Raw genomic sequence first — 11385 nt, forward strand, 5'->3', positions numbered from 1 at the left:
AAGAAATATTTATCCTCAATTCGAATGCTAAATTGTTTATCCGATTCATAATTTATAATTATGAAATAGAGGAAAATATTTCAGTTGACATTAAGAGCTAGAGCGTCCAATTAGGGATTTTTTGGGTGTGGAATTTTTTTCGTTAATGAAAATTGATTGGAATTTTGAGATAGAATATTTTGTGGATTAATCATTGGATTATGGATGTTAATTTCTGTGTCATTTACAAACTGTGCTCAGTAGCTTAAGTAGCCAGCTCAACTCGAGTAGCCAGTTTGATTCAAAAAGGCATTGACGTTAAAATACATGGAAATTTACAGAACAGAAGTGGTTTAATAGTCATAAAACTCATGAATTGTAAGAAGTAATTTAATAGTTATTTAACTGCTCAGTTCCTGTAATTTATGACGCAATAATTTTATGTATGTTGCTGCAATTGAGAAGAGTGACTAGATATTTTCATAAAAATTAGTTATATTGATGTCTGGGATTTATCAGCTTGGGAAAAAGTGCTGTTATGGCTTCAGCAGTATTGCACTTGGTTTTGTTAGTTGGGAGATGAAAGCCAATGAAAAAACTAATTTCAGGTGTCATCTGAGTGAGGCCATTGATGGCAATTGATCTGTGCAGCAATTCAAAAGAGTAAGTCCGGATGTGTCTTCAATAAAGTTTAGATTACAGCCCAGTAACTAATGCAAATTTCAGATTTTTATTGTTTCATCTCCTAAAAACTCCTTATTTGTCAAACCTCTAAAGCAGAGGCTTCCCCATAACATCCATGACCTTAAATCTACCTCACTAACAAGTTTACAAGGTTCAAATTTCAAATTCACTTAACTATTTCATGAATTAATAAAGAAGTTTCAATTATCGCAATTTAAATGCTACTTTAAAGTTCAAATAAAATAAGAAAACTCAAATTTTGAATCAATTTAATAAAAAAAGACTCATCTCTATAATAAGCCGTCTCTCATCATTTCACAACAATCAGAAAGATGCAACATCGCGAAACGATAATTGGGCTCTTTTTTGTTGTGTCTCAAATGCCATCAAACGGATGAAATCATAAATTTCATAATTAATGTGAATCTCTTTTGAAAGTCTTAATTTTCTGCTTGTACAATTTTGTATTTTATCTTTTAATTTCATTCAAAACTTACCTTTAAAATTGGCGATCGTTGTCTTTAATATCCAACACACCTCACGATTGAGCTCTTTTGATGACACTAAATGCTGATTTTTTATTATGTCGCACACAAATAATTAGCCTTGATTAACCGCAATGGCACACTACATGAAATTAATTTGATACTTATTTCTTTTTTTGCTGTGTGCCTTCTTAATGACTTAAACTTCTAATTCACTTTTTGCACACTTTTTTACATTCACTTTTTTTAAAGATCTGTTCGCATGCAGATCGAAAGGAAATTAAATGATTTTTTTTAGGTCGACTAACTCTTCCTCACCTTTCCGATACAAAACAAAAAATTAAATCCATAAGATATAATAATTACATATTGAAATGAACTTTCAACAGCTATTAAGGAAATTTAATTTAATTTAATTCAATTCTTTTCAAATTTTTAATTAAAAATCTACACAAACATCCATTGAACTCGGTGTGGACTGTGTGTAGCCCACCAAAGGTTGAGGAATAAAGAATTTATTCGACTTTTATTGCCTACTAATGAAAACTTTTTTTTGAAATTCTTTTTAATATCTTCCTTTCATTGGATTTTTATGCACTTCACTTTTGCTGCCTTTTTATTTGTTGTATTCTCACAAAACAAACATAATTTTATTTACTAAATTGCTGCCTCTCTGTTGAGGTATTTTATCGATAATTTAATTTTTTATGACGATAATTTGTTGATTATTGGAGAATTTTTTATGTATATTTGGTAGTTTCTTTCGGGTCAATCGCTTGTGTTTTCTTGGAATTATTTAAATTAGGCACATTTCTCTCGTGTAATCTTTAATTTAAGGTTTTGTGGTATTTAATTTTTATTTTATTTTTTACGTAATTTATTAAAGGATGAAAATTAAATTTGTGAATTTTTCAGATTGGATTTTTTAATTGCTTTAAACTTTCGACTTCTTTATGGATTTTTTAATTTTATTTTGTCACTAAATGCACTTTATTAATTTTTTGGGTAATTTGGAGTTTTTCGAATGTTTTTAAATTTTTTATCCAATTTGTTGAGACTTTTGTTTGCACTTTTTCTCTATTTGGAGGAATTTTGTCACTATTTGAATTGATTTTTGTAAATTTTTTGTTCAGTTAATGTTCAAATTTTAGTTTTTTCAATTGTTCAACTTTTTAATTTTAACAAATAATCAGTTCCATTTATCCAAATTGAAAGTTTTTGCACAGATTTTAAAGAAATTGGTTTAACACTGAATTATTTTATCATTTGATTTTCGAAAGGTTACTAAGATTTGAAATTTGAAATTTTCCTTTTTGAATTTCAAAATTTGAATTTTTTCCAATTTTCAAATTCCAAGCACTTTGGGAAGATTTTTTTCTTCAATATTTCAATTTTAATTACAAAATTTTGATTTTTAATCTTAAATTATGATTTTTTTGGATTTAAGAATTGAGTTTTTTTTTTTTTTAAGATTAAAGTTTCAAAAAATTTGATTTTCATGCTATTACTTTTGTTTTCTATTTTTTCATTTTTTCTTCAAAATTTTTAAAACTTGGAATTTTCGAAGAAATTGTCCAGAAAATCAAAAGAATTCTTTTTATTCCTTTTTGTTTCCATTAAAAAAGTATTAATCACTGAAACTGTCACTCGAATTTGTTTTTATCTAAAAACACTCACAGTAAATTCCTCACATTCCTTTAAATCCTGTCACTCACTTCTAAATGCCTCCTAAGAATTTTATTTTATTTTATTTTTATCAGCAAATAATCATTAATTAAATTCAATGAAATCCCTTTAATCGGTAAACAAGCAAAAAATGTATTTTAATGAACAATTTTCACTTAATGATGAATATTTTTCAATTTTATCAAAACACATTTTTAAGGCTTCTTGATGCACCTTCTCTTATTCCCTTCTTTATTATCTCTTCTTCTTCCATTCGGGATGCCTTTAATTATTTTATTTGATCTTTTTTTTTATTTTTAAATTCCTCCTTCCTCCTGTGTGTTTGTTTTAAGTGCCGCACATAAATTTTCCTGATTTTTTTTTAAACTTCACTTATATGGTCTTCAGTCTTATCAACTGTATCGTAAATGTCTCTTAACGTTCAAAAATAAAAATTATTGTACATTCACTGATTAGTCTTTATGTGTTTTCATGTTTCTCATGTCTTACAAATAACCCGATGCACTTTGCAGCTTCCATTAACAATAAATGTATTTTTATATTCTTTTTTCAACAAAAATATGCTAAAAGCATGCAAAACCGTAATAAAAAACAAATTCAGCAATTAAACTGAATGATGATGCTTAAAAGTCACAAAATGATCTTTTCGTCTCTTCCTTTATTTCACCTTTCCATTTTTGCTTTTGAGCTTCTTGTGTGACTTCTCGTGTATCTTAAGTAAAAATACTTTTTTTTTGTCAGTCGACAAACGATGAAAAAAATTCAAAAAGTCGACAACGATGCGGACACAATAGCATCTCGATCAAAAGTCAAAACAAAACTATTCTTTAGTTTCTTTTCAGTTGATGTTTATTCAACGAGGTGTTTTTGCTGTTGTTCTCTTTTCAACACTTTTTTTACCTTCATTTTCAACTTCTTTCGTCTTGCCATGAACGTTTAATCTTGTGTGAAATGAGAGGCAAAATGTTGAGAGTCTTGTGTTGAGTATTTTCTTGGTTGGTCTTTTTAAAGATGTTTGATCTTGAATGGTTGAATGTTTTTGCTCTCTTTTCTCTGTTTGATGTTGAAATTCTGGTGGATCTCCTATTGTGTACATTGTGTGAACTCTTGTCATGCCAACTCGATTGATCGATCAGTTGTGGTAAATAAATTTGATTTAGAATTGATTCTAATTTGCAAACAACGCTTAAGCGTTACATGTCAACCATGCTGAATGATCAATCTTATGGTAGCTAAGCTTACTTTACGGGATGGTTTACATGAGTTCTAGTTTGTTAAATGTCGCTTTAGAGTTCAGCAATCAAATTCCATTACAGCAACCTCAAATTCCATGCAAATCTATCATGTCAATTATAATCCTGTGACCCTCACCTCTCATACAACAGTTTAAATCCCCAAATCCACTCTCTTCTTATAAACTTGATAAATATGATGAAGAAAACACAACACACTCTCTTTGGATACTATCTTAAGATCAACAGGTTGAACACCGTCTCTCATTGGACATTGTAAAACATTGATCTTCAACACTCTTCAGTTCAAATTCAATGAAGCGTTTAAGAAACATTCAGAAAAAATTGTTGAGTATTGTTAACATCCAAGAAGAGAGGATCAAAGAAGTTAAACAGAGAAAAAATTGGAAACGAGTTGTTTTGATCTTAATGTTGAAGGATCCAGTGTTTTGGATCTTGACTGTTACATTTGAATTAAATCTCGAAACATTAAGATCATTTCCAAGAAGCATGAACACTGGATGTTTCAAAATATGGAATATTAAATGATCAGCATTGAATTCTTGTTGCTGTTTTAATTCAATGCGAATTTTCTTCACAGTTAAATATTTTGCCATTTTTTTGCTCTTGTTGAATGTTTTGATCTTCTTGGACAATCATGAATTTAAAGAATGAGAGAGGCAACTCAAAATTCTTATTCAAGAGATCTTCTTATAAGAAACCACATACGACAACTTTGTTCAACATCAAAACCAAAAGTTAATAAATTTATGTTTGACAATTAAATTTTAAAATTCTATGAGAAAAGTCCACAAAATCATCCAAGAGCATCAAAAAATTCATTCTCGAGATAATTTTCATCGAAATGTGCTTCACTGCAAACGTCAAACAAATTTAACGCTGAAGTACGTTCTGACTTAACTCTCATTCTCTCTTCACAATGTGTTCTTCTTGTTGTGGTGAAATCCTCTTGCTTGAGTAGAAGCTTAAGAGCATTTAACAAACCTTTAAACCATACTCATTACTAACTTCTGTTGATTGCGTTAGAGCCGGTAATTATTTACCTAATGATGATTAATTACTCAAATAAAGAAGAAGTACGGAGTCTTTTTGAATTAAGAATATTTTTGTGGATGCAGCAATGGGTATTGTTTGAGAAATTTATATTAATTTTACTAAGCCACATTGAGAGGTCAAGTCTGAGGTATGGAGGCTTATGGAGCGGAAATTGACAGAACGAGAGCTTCTGTCGCCAAGTTGATAGACTAAATATCTTCAACTCTTCATTTTTAAGAACTAGAAGACAATTCCTATTGGATTAGGAATTTTGATCAAATTCTGAAGACTACACACCCTTTAAGTCAACAAACCTTAGAAATTTCAACTATTCCTAACATAATTTATATCCACAACCTTGAAAACACAGATAACAAACGGTAAAAGTTTACAAAACATCAACAAAGTTGTACTTACAAGTGAGATGTAAAAATTGAACATTTTCATCCATGTTCATCTATGACAGCTCTAACCTTATGTAGTGTTTATTGAACAAAATCTAGCATGTAGAATGTTTCGATTGCCAATAAAAGTTTCAAGATCACCTTGTTGTCCTGCCAGCCGATAAGAATGCAGAATCTCCAATTTTATGCGAAAAAGTACAATAATACTTAATCTATGTCCATAATAGTAAGAACAATTCCAATACAACAAGACAAGAAAAGACTCACTGTTTACCAATAAATTGTACATAACCATTTCATTGACTTTGAAGTATAACATGAAGAATTTTTCTTTTTCACATACCATGAAAATTAAATTAATTTATTGATAAGTCGTGAACATTGGCGATGTAAAGGAACTTGATTTGGAGAGAACTTTTTTTTTTTCAATTACACAGTCATATATAGTAATTTCCACTTGAGATTGTGATTTAATGCATCTAATTTGGAATGAATTGTGCTATTTAATGGAAGAAAATGTGTACGAGCGTGCAGTATGTGGATGATGTTAGCGCATGAAATGGGAATCTATGGGGGAATGACTGGGTGGTTTGCAGAAAAATATGAAAGATACTTATCACATTTGAGGATGGAATTTATTCGCCATTCAATTGTATCGTCGATTGAAATTCAGGAATTTTCAACTTCCTGTATTAAGTGTGTCAAAGCATATTATTCTTCAATGTTGAGCATCATGAGATATCTCCTAGAGCTTAGTGGTCAGAATGAGTTACAGGACCTTATTTCAATACACTCTACAAGCAACTGTGCCTTTAATCTTTTATTAAGCTTTGATGCTAGCCTTACGTTCCTATAATATGACTTCAATCGTTCCCTATCAGGCAAACAGTACGCTTTCATGGCACAGAAAGACCACTACGATATCTAGAAGCAGTATCTTGCCTGTTCGAGGTTTTTCATTGGCAATTGGCAAGCGGGAGCCTGCAAAAGAGCCAGCTTCAGGCGCCGACCGAAGAAGGTCATGGATCACACTTGTGCTGTACCGCCAGCGAAGTAAGTAAGTGATCGTTCATCCTATCTACTTCCAATACCAATCAGTTAGACTTTCTGACCTACAAACGCTTTCACACCTACTCAATATCCTGCTAACCCACATAAATCAATATATTGACAATGCAATTTTACAGCTCATATGGAATTATCAAGCAGCGTTAATTACACAAAAAAATTGTACAAAAGCTTAATGATTTCTTTTAGAGCAGTTAAAACGCAGCAAGTTTAATGAATTTTATTTACATAAGTTAACTTCTGTCTGTCTTTTTCACGTACTTTTTCTATACATATCTCAACATGTATACATAAATTACATTTTAATTTGCACATAAATTGTCACCTGCACCTGTATAATTCCACGGAGAGACAGCAAACACGGTGAAAAAGGAAAAATCCTCATTCTAAATTGGAGATGCATGTTCCATTGAAATGTTTAAATTTGAATGAATATTCATGGGAATTGAATTTTGCGCTTACAACAACAACAACAAACAAAAGTAAGGAATGACTGAATGAGATATATTCTCAGATTCTCTCTATCATGACAATGTTATCTTAAAATTAATTCAGTTACCTCACTCCTTATAAATGTTTGTCGAGAGACAAAAAAAGAGAGACAAGTAACAGTCAGCCGTTTTGTATCACACCCACGTTCATATAAATTTCATATTCTTATGAGAAGAACACAAAATTTAATATGATGAATCGTTATGGCAACGAGTCGCATATAAATTTAACACAAAAAAAAACTTGCGATAAATGATCAGAACAAGAAGCATCTTAATTCGCTATGCCAGTGAAATAAAGAGAAAGAAAAGAAGAGAAAGGGTAAGCTGATACAGAAAAATAAAAAAAGGTAAGAGAAGCATTACGAATTGGGTATTTAAAGAGGATTTACAGAAGTTGAATGCTTCATGGACTATATTTGAGATGAAATATCAAAAAATTCTTTGAGATTCTGCAGTGAATTGATGAAAAATTTAGGATTCTGAGACTTTTGTCCTTCATGCAAAGGAACTGATTTATTAGCGAATTCTCAGGTTAGTAAAGACTCTACAGGTACAACAAATATTTCTAGATCAAACTCTCGTTTCAATTATTCGATAAGTTATCCAGTTCCCTACCAGAATTCAGGAGACAACGTGACACTATCCATTTAAGAAACTCACCCCAAAAAGCATTTCAAGTGACACATCGTGACAATGGCATCCATGTAGCTGCCGTGTCGTGAATGGGGCCAGGCAATTTTAGACAGCAGCTCCATGACCAAGTGTTTACCGCCTTCATTCCCAAAAACCATCTCCTCTACCTATAACCTCATCCAGTCAGCCACCATTCCATCCTAATCTCATCACCCAAACTCCCTCCGAAAACAGCTCAAAGTTTGAGCCTCAAAACACATAAAATCTCAGATTCAAAAAATAAAAGCAACACATGCAACGAGATTAATTTCTATTACAAGCACAAACGAGTCGAGGAGAATGAATGAGTTTCTTTTCCTTTGAACTCCGTTTATTTCTTTATAATTTGTTTTTCTACTCGTTAAAGAACGGCCAACAACAGAAGGAAGAACGACTATAAAAAAAATATTAAGATCAAGATTTATCGTCATTTTGTTATTATTAAGCGTATGAGACACCGGCATGTCACGATTAATAATTCATACACACAAATTTACATGAAAATAACAACAGTTGATCTCTTTTTTTTTGGCGTGACAGGTGGTGTAGACAATGTGCGTGGTCTTTAAGGGGTTGTACACTAATCAGGTCTGGTGATTGGGGGAATGAGTTGAGAAGCGAGGTAAGGTGTCCAGTTTGCCATACCAGGTGTACCGTGCCATACCAGGTGTATCAGTGATGGACATACCTATACCGTACCTTGCCGTACCACCACTGGGAAAATCGTCCAAGAAATGATGACAGAAAACGCAAACTTTAGATTCTGTCCCATGCGCCAACATCTCACGCTACACAACCGACAATGGCCGCTTCAATGCATCCAAAATCTCGATTAAATGAAGTCAATTGAAAGCCAATCCAGTGCAACTTTCAAATGATAGATTCTTTAACTGCATCGAAATGACAAAACAAAGTGGAATTCCGTTGGCTGTTATTGCATAAAAAGTATTCGCGTAGGATGAATACAAAAAAAAATTTTAATTTAATTAAATCCAAATAATCAAGTTTAATACAAGAGTTTAAAGCTCAATATTCACGTAATAATCAGTCATTAATTAAATTAAAAATCAAATGGGGGATTTCATTAATATTACGAAAACAGCAGGAAATCAATTCCACATGTGTATGTATGTAAGAGACTTTTCCCAATTAGTTTTAGCCGAATCGATGCGATGGTTTAAAATATCGGGTGGAACAATAAAAATTATATGTCTTTAAGCAGCTCATTCAAAACACCATTTAAAATCAATTAATTGAACACGAATCGAAGCAAACAAAATCGCTGTACGAAATCAAATCAAGATTTAAAGTCGATATCAATATATTTTTATTCACCATCAACAAGATACTACGAGCGTATTAAATTGTTAGGAATTAAAAGAATTAAAAATGTATATGCGAGGAATTCGAGTCGAAAAACTCATGTTTCAGATGATGTATTTTGATTTTTTTGAATATATTTTAAAACTGGTAAGGTGACAATGACTTGTTGGAACGCACTTTCATTTTTCAATAGAATTGACTGTCATTTTGAGAAATTGATATTGCTTATTCAGACACGATTAAGTTTAAACATCAAAAAGGCGTACAAGTGAGAGGCATTCTGGTTCAATTGAATGATCTGGTCAAAGCAAGTTTTGTTTAAGTTTGGCAGTTAGGGAATAGCGTAGTATAGCATTGAATGAGCAGTGTTGTTCAAATTGCATATTTACTTACTTACTTCCATGGCGAAGGCGGACGAGGGCCTATTGTCGCATTTAGAGTTTCTCGAAAGCTGGATCTGTCTTTAGATAACTTCTGTCAGTTTCCAATTCCCAAGACTTTTGCATCGTTGTTCCCACAGTAATCCCACAAGCTTTTTGATCCAAATTGCATAGATCCAAACTTCGGATGCACACTTCGGACTTGTCTACCACCAAGATGTACCGTGGTGAAAAAAAGTTTGAACATCACTGTATTAGAGTATCAAGAGAATCAAAGACCAAGATATAAGAAATTTAAACCAAATCCACATCCCGTCTATCTATGCGCCTTTAATTAACCTTCTAAAATTCTACATAATCCATCGATTAAAGTATTCATTTCATTACTGCATAGCTGCATTTAACCATAAATGGTTTGAGCATTCCACTTGCATTAATTCATGTAAATACTTAGCTTTAATAACACGATCAGAGTTGTATATTTTGAAGGGAACGCAAATACTCATAACGATGCCATTAGGATATCCATCTTGAAATTGACCACGTGAAATAGCGGTGCCCTTGCGTCTAACTTTTTTCTGGATTACTGCTTTGGATGGGGTGCAAGTTGTCCCATTACCGAGTGAAAAGCTCGTCTAAAGCCGGCTCAATCATTCGAAAACTTCTGTTAAAGACTTTTGCGTCCTCTTCTACACGTCCAACACCTTTTGCTGTATCCATTTTTGTAATGTGTCCTAAATAAATCCCAAAAGAGTCTTCGAACTAATCCACTCTGCAAAATCGCTATTTAATTTAAAATTCCTGTTTCTTGTCTTTTCTATTTTTTCCCCTCAAACCCAAACATCCAGTTATTGTTGATCGCCACTAATCATGCGATGTAATTGAACATATTGAATGTCGACAAAGACGCTTAGCCGCTCATTTTTCTCGCTATTTGTAATCATAATTGGATCAATATATTTATTGGATTAAATAATTTCATATCTGAGGTTATCGATCGATTTATGTCTTCCTGATTCCAAGGTTGTTACATACCACAAAAATATCAATTTATCCGGTTCATTAAATAATTATATCATTTGTTATCATAATTTTTGCTATGTTGCATGTCATTGTGGTCTATTACTTTCATCAGTTTTAATGCTATATCTAGTCATTAATCATGAATCAAAAATTGCCAAAATCACGATGATTTTCAACTTCCAAACTGCTCTAATAAGCAATATTCATATAAATTAAGGCTAAAATGTTAGCATGAGTAATCATACATGAGCTCTTATCTAACGATTAGTTCAGCTTAAATCTGTAAACCTGATTGAAGCCTTTGTTTTATATCAATCAATTTTAAATGCGATTATTTGCTACATATCATGTCAGATATGCACGTAATTTGTGAACGATGAATATTAAATCACATTTTGGTTCCGCTATAATTTTTTTTCCACCAAATGTGACTTATGTGAGAATTAAATGTGAAATGATACGTGTATGATTCATTAACCCTTTTTCGTGTGAACATGCTCGATCAGCGAGAATGAAAAGAAGCATAAATCTCCGAAAAAGGTATCGAATGCTCTACGATTTATCGGATTGAGAATAAAAAATTATGTTGATTAATGCTAATGTATCATTAATAAATGCTAATTAAGCAAATTGGTATCTGTTAATTTAATTTATTCTTTTTCTTCATCCTCTCTAATTGTAGAATTTATTTTCTCGATGATTTCTCGTGTGTCGGAGAAATTCGTTTACCACATTCACCATTAACTTATGAAACACCTGAAAATATAGAATATCGCTTAATTGGGATCTTTTGATTATGATGTCTCATGATGTTCAGCATCCGATCTTTGTAAAATAGAGTTGCTGTACAAAAGGATGATTGAGTGTTAAAGTGACTTATGTATTCTTGAAGTGATAGA

General features: G+C 31.8%; 1 protein-coding gene across 1 annotated transcript in view; it reads right to left on the bottom strand.

Annotated features, from left to right (window-relative positions):
- LOC139091361 (protein prickle-like) overlaps nt 1-2294 on the bottom strand; it is a 112884-nt gene extending 110590 nt beyond the window's left edge. Inside the window, exon 1 of the mRNA XM_070641406.1 lies at nt 1161-2294. The gene's annotated coding sequence lies outside the window, so the exon portion shown is untranslated. The remainder of the gene's footprint in view (nt 1-1160) is intronic.
- Between the last annotated feature and the right edge of the window lie 9091 nt (nt 2295-11385).

Source organism: Chironomus tepperi, unplaced genomic scaffold (assembly GCF_022539635.2).
Source record: "Chironomus tepperi strain 1889 unplaced genomic scaffold, CSIRO-AGI_Ctep_v1 contig_244, whole genome shotgun sequence".
In the NCBI taxonomy this organism is placed as follows: domain Eukaryota; kingdom Metazoa; phylum Arthropoda; class Insecta; order Diptera; family Chironomidae; genus Chironomus; species Chironomus tepperi.